The sequence below is a fragment of the Gouania willdenowi genome, chromosome 22 (assembly GCF_900634775.1).
Source record: "Gouania willdenowi chromosome 22, fGouWil2.1, whole genome shotgun sequence".
In the NCBI taxonomy this organism is placed as follows: Eukaryota; Metazoa; Chordata; class Actinopteri; order Blenniiformes; family Gobiesocidae; genus Gouania; species Gouania willdenowi.
The window spans coordinates 31,426,023-31,441,104 of NC_041065.1; the positions used below are offsets into that span (position 1 = coordinate 31,426,023).

At 37.1% G+C, this 15,082-nt stretch overlaps 1 protein-coding gene across 1 annotated transcript in view; it reads right to left on the reverse strand.

Annotated features, from left to right (window-relative positions):
- Positions 1 to 5,294: 5,294 nt before the first annotated feature.
- The window catches only part of pacrg (PARK2 co-regulated), a 202,344-nt gene continuing 192,556 nt past the window's right edge, over positions 5,295 to 15,082 (reverse strand). Inside the window, exon 6 of the mRNA XM_028437158.1 lies at positions 5,295 to 5,427. The gene's annotated coding sequence lies outside the window, so the exon portion shown is untranslated. The remainder of the gene's footprint in view (positions 5,428 to 15,082) is intronic.

Consider the following 15,082-nt stretch of genomic DNA (forward strand, 5'->3'; position numbering starts at 1 on the left):
GGTTCCAAATGCATCTTGGGAAACTTGGAAGTATACAGTAGACAGTATATACTCAATGAGTTTATAGTGGAGAGTACAGAGTGTGACATTTCCAACACAGCCCAAATTACATTACCGGTACATGCTGTTGCTATTCTATTACATCTTCAAATAGATCATTATAACTTTTCAATTTAGAGGGTCTGGTTAACACATTATTTTGGATTTCAATCGGTGAATCCCGTCTTCGGTCAAGGCGCTGGAATTTCATCTAAGTCTTCCTCTGCTTGGCTTACATCAGCCTGCTAATAAAAATCAGGATACTGTTGCACGATGGCTTGTCCGTCCAACTTGTTCAAGAGTTTTCACATAGTTCATAACGGGAAGGCCAAGAACAACAAGGTGTCCTCTGAAGCCTCTACACATGGTTCAGTGGTAGTACATCAATGATTAAACCTTTATCAGGTTGGAGTCAACAGAAGGTTGTAATTATGACACATTTGTGTTTTAATGACACCATAAAAACAGTTATTTTCTCTAATCCAATCAAAGATCAAAAGACCAGCATCACAACCAAAACAAAAAGTCACCATATAATCCATGATTTATCCGGCTGCTGGCGACGATCCTCAACAATTTCATAAACTGTACCTGTATTTCATCCAAAATGTGTTCTCATCCACTAATGATGCCAGTGTACCCGTGAACACACTGCCAAAGTGACTTCTCAACACATTTCTGGTGTTTTCACAGATTGAAAAATCGTGCCAAAACGATGGCGGACAAAAAACACCCAAATACGATTGAAATTTAAAGCCTCACGGAGTGACATCATATCACGGGAACACCAGGAACAAACTCGAACAAAAATAGTACCAAACAAATCATCTGGAAAAGAAACACTATAAATCATGGTAAGAATGAAGTTAAAACACCTCAAAACCACTGAAAACAAATGCATTTGAACATAAAGTCGTGTTTATTGATCCTGGTCCAACTCTCAACATTTTAGTCAAAATATTTCATTTTGGCATATTTTGTTATAAAATGTAAGAGTGACTGCCCTCTGGGTTGAAACCCAGCTATTACAGTTGGTGAATTTCACTATTGACTTAAAACAAAATTCTGTGATGTCATTGGACCATCGTGAATCATTTTTGGCTCCACCCCTTCCATAAAAACTAGCACCTGTAGATTCTACGATTTGTTATGAGTAGGTTGGACCGAGAGGATTGTGAATAGAGCGCTATAGTGAGTATTATGTAGCTAGTTAACATAGCATAGATTGATTTTTGGAAATTTTATAGTATAGACTGGGCGTGTCTTAACTGCTCCAGGAGTTCCGCCCATAATCAAGGCATTTTTTGAATTTCCCCCCCAGTGGCAGTTAAATCTTGTTTCATAAAGTTAGTGAGACAACCTGATGAGTTTCATAGACGGTGAAACCATGAAGAAGGATAGATTTCACTTCCTGTGTGTGTGCACAGATTGAACCTATCCTCGCTGAATCTGTCATGAAACATCTTTGCATTCTTGTATGGGATTCCCAATCCCACAATGCAATGCAAAAAACTCTTCCATATTTCAAGTCACATGACCATTTGTTAACAAACCCAATGTTTGTTTTGGAGTCAAACAATCTTTCGAGCAGCGATTTAAAAAATAAAGGTAAATATATTTCTAGACATAGAACAATAAGATCCCAGGGTTTAGTGTTCCAGTGTTACTGTGAGGAAGGTGATGGTTTTGATCTGATGTCATAGGAGGGTTGGACACAGGGAGGAGGTTTGGTCCTGAACACAGTTCCTCTCAGTCCCAAAGATTGACCAATACTAATAGTAATTGACCAAACTTAAAGAAATTGGTCTCAATTATGTTGGTTTTCTCAATTACTTCACCAAGTTTCATCTGGTTCAGATTACATATTTCTTCTTGATTTTTTATTTATTTTTTTATTTTTAACAAAAATTGGAGTACTCATACATTTAGACCTACTGTCTGGTTATTAATAAAGATATAAATGTGTCAACAAACCCAATGTTTGTAATGGAGTCAAACAAAATCTTGCCAGCAGGGATGTTAAGACAAAAGGTAGAACTGTTTGGAGACATATAATAAGATCCTAGGGTTGAGTGTTCAGGTGGTTTTTGGTCCATTGATGGTTTTGATCTTGTGTCATAGGTGGGTAGGACACAGGGAAGAGGTTTAGACCTGGACACAGTTCCTCTCAGTCCCAATGATGTTCTACATGACTGTATCGACAAATAAATCCTTTATGTTACACAAAGACATCGATGCAGTCTTTTCTGTCGTCCAATCATTGATGATCATGTGACGCTCTCCTTTTCTGAAGTGGAGCAACCTGCTGCTTTAATAGTCCTACATGTGCTGGCTGTGGGTTTAATGGGTGGGTGTCACTGTGTGGTGCTGAATTATAAAAGAAATCCCAGCCCGTATCATCCATATCTGACACTGGCCCATTGTTGGACTGACTTGTACATGGTGTTATCTCCCTGGAGACCAATTGATCAATTCCTCAGTGATCAATGCAGCCTTTTCACTGTCCCGTCCTTGGCACGACCTTTCTCCGCATCCTGTGAAGATTAACATCCTTGATCAATGGAATGTATGCACACCTCCCAGCCACTGGCCTTCATTCACATCCCGCATGTGAGAAATAAAGCTGAGATTCTAACAGCTGCTGGCGACGGCGAGGAGGTAACCGAGCTCGAGCGGAGCCCCGACCTTGGCCGTCATTCAATTTGTCCGCCTAATGCTCACCCACTCATGTCTTTGTTAACGTAGTCTCCGCGCTGCGTGCATGAATGCCTAAACAGCTGCACTCCAACACGCCGGCTTTGTTTCAGGCCTTTGTGCTCCGTAAGCGAGCGCTTACAGAAATACCACAGCAGGTCCAACCAAGTGATTCAATTAAAGTCAACTACATATGGAGACGGGTTTGATTAAGACACCGTTTGGCCAGAATCCTTCACTTAAAACAGATTCCACACAAATATACTGTAGATGTGAACCAAAGTCTTCATATTAGTGCTAATTTTAGTATTTAGTTCTATTTTTGGTCCACAGTGAGTATTTTAAATCTAATACTTCATTTATTCGGTACATTCACAACATTATTAGCATGTTGAATATGCTATTTAAATAAAGTCCTTCTATTTATTAGCCAGTATCCAATACAAGATGCTAATTAAGTTCTTGCGTGGGAGCTGTTGAAAATCAAACGCTGGTTTTAAGATACTGTCAATATCTCAAGGCGCTGAAGAGTTAATTCAATGATTTTATTACGTTTTTTGTCATTATATCCTTTTATTTAAAAATAACTCAACATTATTATTGTGAGGAAATTTAGTTTTTAGTTTTTTTCAAATGTTTTTAAAGACAATGGTGGAATGTTCTGGTTAAAAACAACAGAAAGCTTTTCACTGAATATTTAATCAATATTTCTCATGACTTTAATACCTGCAATTCCCCCCAGCAACACCAAACACCTTCCCATTGTTTCCTCGACATCTCTGATTGGCTGTTAATCTTGCCCCGCCCCTTCAAGATAATTTGCCCAGACCTCTCAGGAAAAAAACTGAAACAATATTACATTACAATAGTTCACAGAACGTTAATGACACTTCATTTTCTCCACCAAGGAGCTGATATTTTCACTAGTGTTTATTTATTTGTTTGTTTGTAGGATTTTGTCAAAAGTACAAAACAAATCTTGACAAAGTTTTGACAAAATTTTTGGGATCAATTTAGACAATCTAAAAATCTGACGAAATTTCAAAAATTCACATCTCACTTTGTAATCGACTGATTTTTATCAAATTTGACTCTGTTTTGTTGAGTTGGTTTCCATTTGGACCTACTGTACGGTTATTAATGGGGATAGCATGGTACCATGATCAAGATCAATAATCTAGATCATTTCCAAGCTTGGTGAAGGTTTGCGTTTTCTCTTTTGTTGTTTTACATTTAGAATCCATTTTGTTTTCTTTGCAGATCTTCAAAAACAAAAACAACTTTTGCACATATTTTGTTTACAATAATTATAAACAATGTTCTGCTGTATTTTCAGATGAATGAAGCTCAAGATCAGTACGTAAACAATGCCGTGGCATCTGCAACGCTGCACGGCCTCAGTTGGTTTCTTATTGTGTCATCAGTGAAGATGCCATTTTATCTGTTCAGCATTATTTATAAAGTCACGTCAGCGTGTTATTTAACCTTGTTTCAAACAAAGGGAATTATTGAAAGACTTCGTGACATTGTCTGCACACACACACACACACACACACACACACACACACACACACACACACAGGGCAAGGAACGGCCGGTCCAACAGTATCGTTATCTTTAAGCCTGAATGATAATAAACATCCGTCAAAGTCAAACACGGAGAAACCATTTGAGTGACAAAAGGAAGATGAAACATTTGTTCTGTGACTTAGAGATATTGAAATTGTTTCCTGTCTTTGAAAAGTCACAGTCTTTATGCATCAAAAAGGATGTGGCATTTGTTCTGAACTCTGGAAAAGGTTTTCAGTTCTTATCTCCAAAGATATGTTGTGTGTTGGTCATTTTTTAAACTTTCCAAAGAGCTCACTCTACGTGTGCATGTAAAGGGTACTGATACATCTATGAAGTAGAAGTACTGTTGACTAAAACTAAGTCATGCATAAAATCCTCACGTACAAATAAAAAGTAGCTTAATCAAATAGTACTCAAAGTAAAAGTTATTATGATTGTTATGATTTTCACCCCCCCCATGTTTTTTTTTTGTAATAAATGTTGTTGCCATGGTTCCCTTGCATACAGTAAAACATCTAATTTATAAACTTGAAAAGGAAGAAACCAAAAAAGGCATTTTATATATTTGTCTTTTGTGTGTTTTATGCCATTTTTGAGTTTTTGTTCTCATATTTCATGTTCTGGTTGTTATTTTTATATTTTTCTCCTATTTTGTAAGTTTTTGTGTGTTTTTTGCTTTTCTACATTTTTGTCGTTTCGTGCATTTTTGTTGTCATCTTTGTGTGCTTTTGTTACCATTACCAGGTTTCGTCTGTGTGATGTGTGTGTGTGTACGTGCATGCGTGTGTGTGTGTGTGTGCGTGCGTGTGTGTGTGTGTGTATCCTCTCCTCTGACTGCCTGAAAGTAAACAAGAAATGACAATAATCCGCCTTTTGCCCCTTGTGTTTTCCCTCATTTTTAATAACATGCTTTCCATTCAACAATTAATCCAATTAACAAGGATGAAGATAATTAATGAACGTGCACTTAGCCTCTTTTGAAGAGAGGCTGGTAATTCTCTGACAAAGAGCCGGGGGGAGCGCAGTGGCTTTTTTCTGCTGCAGACAATGGAGGTCCTCAGTAGCTTGTTGCTGTTCAACCTCTGGAGCTGGAGCCGCAGGAGTCACAGGAAGTCAGTGTCTCTGTTGAGGCAAAGCAGTGTGAGATAGCACACACACACACACACACACACACTGGGCCTGATAAGACTATCACACTAACGGGTAGACTGTGACCAAAATTCAGCCGTGGCGTTTTCAGTCCAGACCAGCCCCTACATTATCAGAGACACCATGTAGAATCTGTTATGAAGTCAGTGGTGCTCAACATGTGGCTCTTTATGTCTTATTATTAATTATTATTCCCCCAGAAAACCTTAAAACGGGGATATTTTACCCCTTTTTTATTTAATTTGTCCCATTTTTGCCCCTTTTCTAAAAATTCTGACACTTTTTTTCACACTTTAGCTTCTTACTAAGCATCTTTTTTTCCTATTTTTGTCCATTTATGCAAGTTCTTTTTGACACTTTTATCCAATTTTTGTCCTTTTATTAATTTTTTTTTGGCCACTTTTCATCCAAATCAGCTAACTTTTGCCCAATAATATGACTTGTTTCCTTTTTCCTTACATTTTGCCTCTTTTTGTTGCACATTTTTGTCCTTTTTCACAATTGTTTGCCACATTTTGCTCATTTAAACAACCCTTTGTCATTACATACTACCTGGTTCCTTTTATTTGCCTATTTTTTGGCCACTCTTTACTGTTTTTATCCCATTTTAGTCACTTTACACTCTTTTCTTGCCATTCTTTTACCACTTTTGGACCATTTTTGGCCACTTTGCATCCAAATAAGCTTCCTTTTGCCCAATAAATGACACTTGTTTCCTTTCTTCCTACATTTTGCCTCTTTTTGTTCCATATTTGTACCCTTTTTTACTATTGTTAGCCACATTTTCCCATTTAACTTTCCCGTTGCCATTACATATCAGCTGGTTCCTCTTTATGTCCCTATTTTTTGGCCACTCTTGACTGCTTTTGGCCCATTTTAGTCACTTTCACTCTTTTCTTGCAACGTTTTGGACCACTTTCGGCCACCTGTTACCATGTCTGCCTCGATTAAAAAAAAAAACCTGTAGCGGACCTCCCACTTCAGGTCGACGGTCCACTGAGACGATGCTTGGTGTATGCCAGATGCCCAGTCCAGCCCTGCACACTAATATAAAGCAGATTTTCACGTCCCTGCTGGTTCAGTGACTGCAGAGAAAGAAAACTGCCGACACAAATCTGGGTCATTACACATTTTTTGGGGAAGGTACGAGTAGTGCAGCAGCACAACAGAAACAAATGTCCCTCAGGCAGCCTCAGCCTTTCTTCACATACTCATAATACACCTACTATTCATCCTAACGCGAGTCTTAAGCATGACTTGACAAATACACAAAATTTGCTTGGCCTAGTTAGTGCATAGCAAGATTACTCAAGTGTTGTGAAATCAGGACAAAGACTAAAGGTGTGAAGAAGACTTTTAAAAGGATTCTCCACTGCTTTTACAAAGATGGATGGAAGGACATTTAAACAGTAGCAGCAGCTCCATGGGAAAGTCCACTGACATTTAAAACAACTGCTTACGTAAAGGTCCTCAAACTGTTTCAGTCTGCAGAACTAGACAATGTTCAAGTTCATTTTTTACATTTCTGTTACTTAAAGGGATCCTCCACTGTAATCACGGACTGTTGAAGGACCCCCACCCAAAGGGACTTCCATTCTCAGGGTTTGTGTGTCTTCAACTGTCCGTGATTACTCGCTAACTTTAGCAACCAAAGCGTGTCAGTGCACTGTTTAAGGGAAAGTAAAGGTCACTGTGGAGAGCTCTTCTACTCTGCTTCATTGTCGACTACCAAACCGCAGAGTTGCAACTGTCACCCCCTGAGCTCACAGAATTTTTTGGAATCACAAATGTTTTTATAGTTTACATCAGCATCTTTAACTTTTCCTGATTATTTAGAGCAGTGTTTCTCAAATGGTGGTATGTGTAACCCTAGGGGTATGTGATGGCACTACACCACGTACTTGAGAGAGAGAGAGAGCGAGAGAGAGAGATTAACAAATGAAAGCATTAAAAATATGGGATTTTATGATGTTTATTTTTAGTTAAAAATGATTATCATACTAAATATTACCAGTAACTCACAAAACGACAACAAAAACACACAAAATAAGACAAAAACATAATGAATAATAACAGACAAACCACAAAATGACACCAAAAACACTAATATCAAACAAAATACTTACTATTACCAGCAACACACAAAAGGACAACACAGACGCACTAAATGAGAGAAACTTACACAAGATCACGACATCACATCTGAAGTGGCTGCACACATTATGGTGCTTTAAACAAATATCCACCACGGCCCTCCTCAAGACTTTAAATGATGTTAGAGTAAACTTTGACCTTAAACAACAAACGGTGTTGGTTCTGCTGGATCTTAGTGCCGCTTTCAACACAGTAGACCACACCATTCTTTTAGATAGACTCAAACATCTGGTGGGCCTCTCTGGTTCTTCTCTTACCTCACAGACAGACCTTTCATGGTAAGTGTTAGATTTGTTCTCCTCTAAGGTTCGTAAAATAACATGTGATATACCACAGGGATCAATTTTAGGCCCTGTTATAGTTAATCTACATATGCTCCGTCTTGGTGATGTCATCAGGAGACACAGAGTAAACTTTCACAGTTATGCTGACGATAACCAGCTGTATATCTCTGTGTCTCCTGGTGACACCAGTCCAATGGATGCTATTTTTAACTGTATTTTAGATATCACAATCCTGGATACTTTCACCTAAATTACAAGCCATCTTACATCTTTAACTCCCTCTGCACAAATTAAAAACGTGGGCGTTATTCTGAACTCTGAGCTGATCTTTATTCCTCATAATAAAAACGTAGCAAAACTGGGTTTTTATCATTTAAAAAATATTACCAGAGTCTGCCCTATTCTCTCTCGGGTCAACACGGAGATGTTAATGCATGCTTTTATCACCAGTCGAATCAATTACTGTAATGCCCTGGTTTCTAAAAAGACTATTTCAGGTGTATAATTATTACAGAATTCTGCTGCACGTGTCCTGACACACGTTTAATTTAGCTTTTAACTAATTATTGTTGTCATTTTAAGCTTTATTTCTTCTATTTTATTTTATTTTCTTATTGTGTCTATTTCATTCTAGTTTGTTAATTTAATCATGTATCATATCTTGTTCATTTTTTATTTATTTATTCAGTTTATATCCGACATGATTGCATTCACAGAAGTTTTGTTATCCCTTTTTTTTTTTTTTTGTTTTGTCCATGTCGAAAAGGAGACGAGAGAAGCAGTTTGCTTATCCAAGTCCCGTCTCTTAGCTTTTTTTTTAATGTTGTTTTGGGACTACCATTTGTTCTATCTTTGAATTATTTCTTTTCTCATCCAGTGTTTGCTCATGGAGCCCTCTGGATCTCCTGGTCCAGACCAGTGGAGCCTCTGTAGCCGTGCACGTGCCATTGTCATCATTGTGTCTTTATTTTGATCCTGTTTGCCATTTTGTGTATGTTTGACTGTCTTTTTGGAGGGTGGGTGTTGTGTTGAGCTGCATTTTCTTTGTCTGAAAAGTGCTTTATAAATAAAATTTATTATTATTGTTTTATTATCATTACATTATTATACACAAAAATAACCTAGAAAGATACAAAATGACATGGAAACAACCAAACGACACCAAAAACTGAGAATAATTCAAATAATACCAACAACAACACAAAATGATTTAAAAAAAACACACAAAATGATGACAATGATTTTGATGAGAACATGAACTAATAATATAAAGGTTAGTGTTGGTCCCCCATCAGAAGGGAGATGACTGTAAATGATAAAAACTATAGGAATAAATATATCCAGAAGACATCAAATGCTGTTTTGTTCCACTTGTTTACAATGCACGTTAGCACTCATTCATTCCATTATTATGCTCTATAGTTGTTTTTTCACAGAATTTTCAGCAAAATGTTTTAGTCGCACAAAGGGGGTACTTGGATTCAAAAGTAAGACAAAGGGGGTTCTAGAGACAAAAATGTTTGAGAACCACCATTTATAGCAACCAAAAGCAGCAAAAGCTGTCATTTTGAGTGAAAAAGCTGCTAAAAAATCTAAAAAGCTGCTAAATGATCTAAAAATCAGGCTGAATGTTTCACTCCAATAGAAAACAATGGGATGTTTACAGGCAGTGGGGCCTTGTGACATCATCAATCACATGATTTCAAAATGGAGGAACACAGGCTATAACTTAATAAAACAAATATGGTGCAAAATAATCTACTAATAGGTGCATTTACTGTAAAAGGTTCTAGACCACATTTGTAAAAACAGATCTTTAAGTAACAGAAATGTAAAAAATGAACTAGTTCTGCAGACTGAAACAGTTTGAGGACCTTTACGTAAGCAGTTGTTTCAAATGTCAGTGGAGTTTCCCACGGAGCTGCTGCTACTGTTTAAATGTCTTTCCATCCATCTTTGCAGAACAATTCAAGCTGCATGTGTTTGGACTGGAAGAGGCATCCTACCTGTCAGTGTTGGGAAAGTTCAATTTCTACATGAAGTTCAGTCCACACATTTTTAAAATGAACTACTTCAGTTAAGTTCATATTTCAAAATGTTGAACTAACCTCACAGTTCCACAATGAAGTAGTTCATAGTTCTTTTGTTCCCAATATGTTGCTGCGAGCCATTACCCTCAGAACACTGGTATTTCCCCATTGTTGTTCAGTCCACACTAGTGGCCAGCTGCAGCTTCCCCCCCTACAGTATATTCTCAAAAACATGCTGCTGCAATGGCCTTTTTAAATGAGGAATAATTAAAACAAAAACCATTCTGAACTGCACTATACTGTTAACAATAAAGTCCAGAACATGTGTCGACATAATTCTTGTACTAACACAAACACAAACACAAACTAAAAATGTCCCTCAAAGTGCAAAACATTTAAACATTATTCATTTTTTTCATTAAGTCACTTTTCAGTTTTTTAGTGAATCGACTTGTTTTGCCAAAGAAAAAAAAAAGTTCTAGAACTTGGATCATAAAAGTGCAACATTCAGCCCAAATGAATGAAAACCTGCACAATGGGATACATACAGTGTTGATGTGCACAAACCTCCTCCGCCATTTGTCAGAATCATTATTTCATCCCAAACGCCTCAGGATTCAATTTACCTGATAACGCAAGGTTTGTGTGGACAGAAACGTGTTTTCAGAGCGTTGGATTTATTCGTTGCTCTTCTTCAGGAGAATTATTCTCAGAGACATTCAAACACACTGATGCACTTCATTCATAAAACATGTGATGTCATCCACGGCAACGGAGGCCAACGCCGCCCTCGCTATGAATTACTACCTCCATAACCAAGGTGGAAGCACCAGTCGTTGGTATTTATATTATTTATTCATTGTTGTGGTGGTCGTCTGCTGAGTTTGTTGATTGTTGCATTTTTTTTTATTGCTTTTGTAAATCAAAGAAAAACTTTTTTTTTCTTCGTCATTTTAATATTTGCACTCACGTTAATTTATGTGTTTGTTTTTAAAATGTGCCAACGAATTATGACCGATGTGTTAAGGTTTAATTTATTCAGACAGCTGTTCATCAGGAAATGTACTTTGATCTCCAGACATGTTTAGACTGCTAACTGCCAGTCTTCTTCAAAAGGCGTCTGCTAAATGCTTTGATGTTTTCCTTAAAGTTTTCTTGACTATTTTATTCCAGCAAGATTCTTTCTTTTTAAATAATTGATAATAATTATTCAGGGAAACTTCAAAGGAATATTGCGGTTCATAAAAGACAATTTTGTTGGTTTGGTTCCTCAACTATCTCAGAGTTTCATCCAGATCGGATCCAGAACAATATATTGATTCTGGATCAGTTTCAATAATTGGAAAATAACTCTCTCTTCAACGGCAACATTTCAAGCGTTCATATTTCAGTTTGCAATTCATCAATCTTTATAAAACTTTACCAGTCATTTCACCATCCAGATCAGATCCAGATTGTATATTCCATTCATGTCCATACATACCTACAGTACGCTTATTAATAGGCATAACACATTCTTCCAAACCTTTAAAGTGTGAATAATCAATTGTACCATGATCAGTATCATTGATCCAGATAAATGACAATATCTAAAAAAGATTTGGTGCTTGGTGGAGGTTTGTTTTCTGTGTCTTTGTTGTCATTTAAAGCTTTTATTTCTTCCTGACTGTTTCATTTATGGAGAAATTGGATTTCCTACTTATTAATTTTGCAGGAATGAAAAGAAAAACAATGTGGGCATCCCAACAACAACACTCACACAGCTTTTCATATTCAACTTGATGATGGGGACTCACATTATTGTGAGATTTAGTTTGGTTTTCCTGCTCCAAACACTCCCAGGATTACAGTGAGTGTGGTGTGGTTGGGTGGGGGTAGGGGTGGGGGGGGTGGGGGGGGGGGTTGTGCACCTCTATACATCATGTTTGACATCCTCGTGCTGACTCAGGGTCAGGAAGGGCCAAATGAGAAGGAGAACACCACGATTTCACGTTTAGCTGAAGAATGGTGTGGATGAGGGTCTCCATCTGAAAGCTTTAAGCCTGCACATTGTGTCAAACCCAAGGCCCAAACCACCACATTATTTGCAGGGTTCAATTTTGCAGGAGGATTTTTATCCTGAAATTGTTGAAAAAACACTAACATTTTTACAAAATCTTGCATTTTTTTGCTAAGAATTTGACAAAAGTGCCCTAAATTAAATCAAAATTGGTTGCAAAACCCATGGAAAGTGAAGATCCTGATAAATGTCACTTATTGCTTGGATATTGTCTGCTCCTTAAACACTTTATATATTTAAATTATACATGAAATTGAACATTTTTGTAGAAATTGCTAGTTTTTCCACCTAAAATCTGCAGCTCACTGGAGATCAAAACGCTCCATATTTGGCCCCTGAACTAAAACCAGTTTAACGGCCCTGCTTTAAACAAACGTAACAGGTTCCAAGGGCCAAGATGGTGGAAAAGGAATCTACATGAACCGCCTGTGCAACATTCCTCCTTCTCAGAGCTTTCACGCTCCACAGCAAAGCCTTCGTTTCCTGATTTTTGGCAAAGGTCACCTTGGCCAGGCGATGGACCAGAAATCATCCACTGGTTCTGCAATCTGGACATGGAAACGACTGCTGGTGAGCCAGTTGTCACCCACAAGGAAAGAAGGAGAGGGAGTGGAAAAGGACAGCTGGAGAAACGTGTGTTTGATCGCTCCCGATGGGGAAAGCATCACCTCCTCAAACCTGCCAGTCATCAATCAGTGTGAACGTTTCCCATGATCCTCCACTTCAGCAGAGGTGAAAGTAATGGATTACAAGTATTCACGTTACTGTAGATGAGTTGCTTTTATAAGTACTGAAGTAGATTTCTAAATCAGTCATTTCACTTGTGAAGCACATTTTAAAAGAAGTAATTTATTACATTTCTACACACAACTGTTACTGAGTAAATTATTTATTTATTATTAAAATGATCAATGGACAATGTGAAACTACAAAAAATGAAATCAAATGCATCACGTCATATCCGACCAATCAGATTAAACGTAATGCACGGCGCCAAAACAACATTGAATGTTGATTATTTTCATACATTTGGCTAAACTTAAAGCACTAGTGGTAAACTCATGGTTTTATTTGAGAAGGAAGAAAAAACAAAAAGGAACAAACAAAAAACCTGTTTGTGTACAACAGAGAAAATTTAAATATACAATTTGAACCATATTGCTTCTGTGTGTTTGGACTTCTAGAAATACACAATAAGAACTAAACAAACAAACTAATAATCAGTAACTTCAAATGTACAAGAATATAATGCAAAATGGTAATAAATTAAATTTAATTCAGATATAAAGACGAGCCATAGATGTGAATGGCCTATTATTATTATTATTATTATTATTATTATTATTATTATTATTATTATTATTATTATTATTTTACAACTCAATTACGATTACATTGACCAGCATTTTTCCCATTTACAATTAAAATTACAATTATAATTTTCCCCCCTGAAAGTCAATAACAATTACTAAAGTTCAATTCTAATTAATCACATTTACAGAGTCTAGAATAAATAACCCCATAGAACGTATCCTTCCTCTTGTGTTAGCTTCCTGTTAGCATCTCTAATGATAACTTTGGAGCATCACATTCTGCCCACAGGAGACAGTAAAAATTAAACAATATTTGCAGGGGCTCACAGTTTTCCTGGTGCTTATGTTGCACAATTAGTCATTTTAATCATAAACTGTTAGAAAATGTTTACAAAAACCTCAAATTATGACAAAATATGACATATTTGTCACTTATTGCTTGGATATTGTCAGTATCTTACATATTTTTGTATTTTATGTATAAGTAGAAATGCAAACATTGGGCACAATAATGTTAAATGTACTGGTTTTTCCCCCTGATTGTACTAGTACTAGTTAAATTAGCTAAACTGTAAATAAATATGTGATATTTGAGCAGACGTTATTATAAACGTTGCGCTGCACAGGGAGAAGATGAGCGTGCACTTCTCTTTCACTGTTTACATATTAGCAGCGACTCTTGACTTAAGCTGTGTGAATTAGACACCTGGCATATGGAAGAGGCTGATAGATAAATCTCTATTGTGCCGTCCTGTCTCGCACATGCTCAGGAGCTCCCCTGGATAAGCATGGAGTCTGCCAGGCAGACAGGAACAAGACAAATCATTCCCCGGGGGGCATTTATTTCTGCTGCACAGCACAATCCCTTCATTGCTGCCTCTAACAACCTGCCTTCTGAGAATATAGGCCTGGAATTAGAGAGACAGGACAAGTAGAAAGAAACAAGCTTTACAGGAATCCAGAAAGGATGCGATGAAGAGGAAGACTTCTCTGAATGCTTGATAAATCCCACACTGGGCTACGTTATGACAACGCAACAGGGCTTTGATCATATTAAGTGTGACCCACGTGGATGAGTTATTAGGTTTAGAACACGGGGAGACGTCGTACACAAAAAGTGGGGCGTCCACGCTCAGCTTGTTTGCTGAGATAAGGGAGTGTGGTGATATGTTTAAGTGCCAGTTGTCGTCTCCATTCTCGTCTGTTTCTTGGCTGGTAATGGGAAGTAAAAAAACAAAAAGAAAAGTGATTTAGTCTCTTATTCTCATCCTAAATCTCAGCCAGACACATTTCAGCTTTCTCTCTCTCTTCAGATGACACAACGTCATCTTTCTCCATCCATTCATCTCCACACAGCCTCACTTTACCATTTACACCCACCAATTCCATATTCAACTATCCATGTTCAATTCAAACTTCATTACAATTATGGTGAGAAACATTTATTTTTCAAATTACAACTAAAATTACAATTACGTTCTCAACTACTGAAGTTCAATTACAATTAATCAGAATTTGAGCCTGAAATAAATAACCACATAAAACAAATGTATTTGTATTTGTTTTTGTTTGTCTGTACTTGCAACTCAATGTGTTTTACATGAATAAAAAGTGCAAGAAAGTGCACGAAAAAAACTTGATTAATGATGATTAATAACTGTAAAATACATATTATCTATCATTTAACTTGTTTTTCATCTCTTGGTTAAATTGTAAGGCTTCCTAATCAATTCAAATATTGGTATTAATAATGTTGCTGTGGGTGTCTGAGCCTTTTTTTTCAGTCAG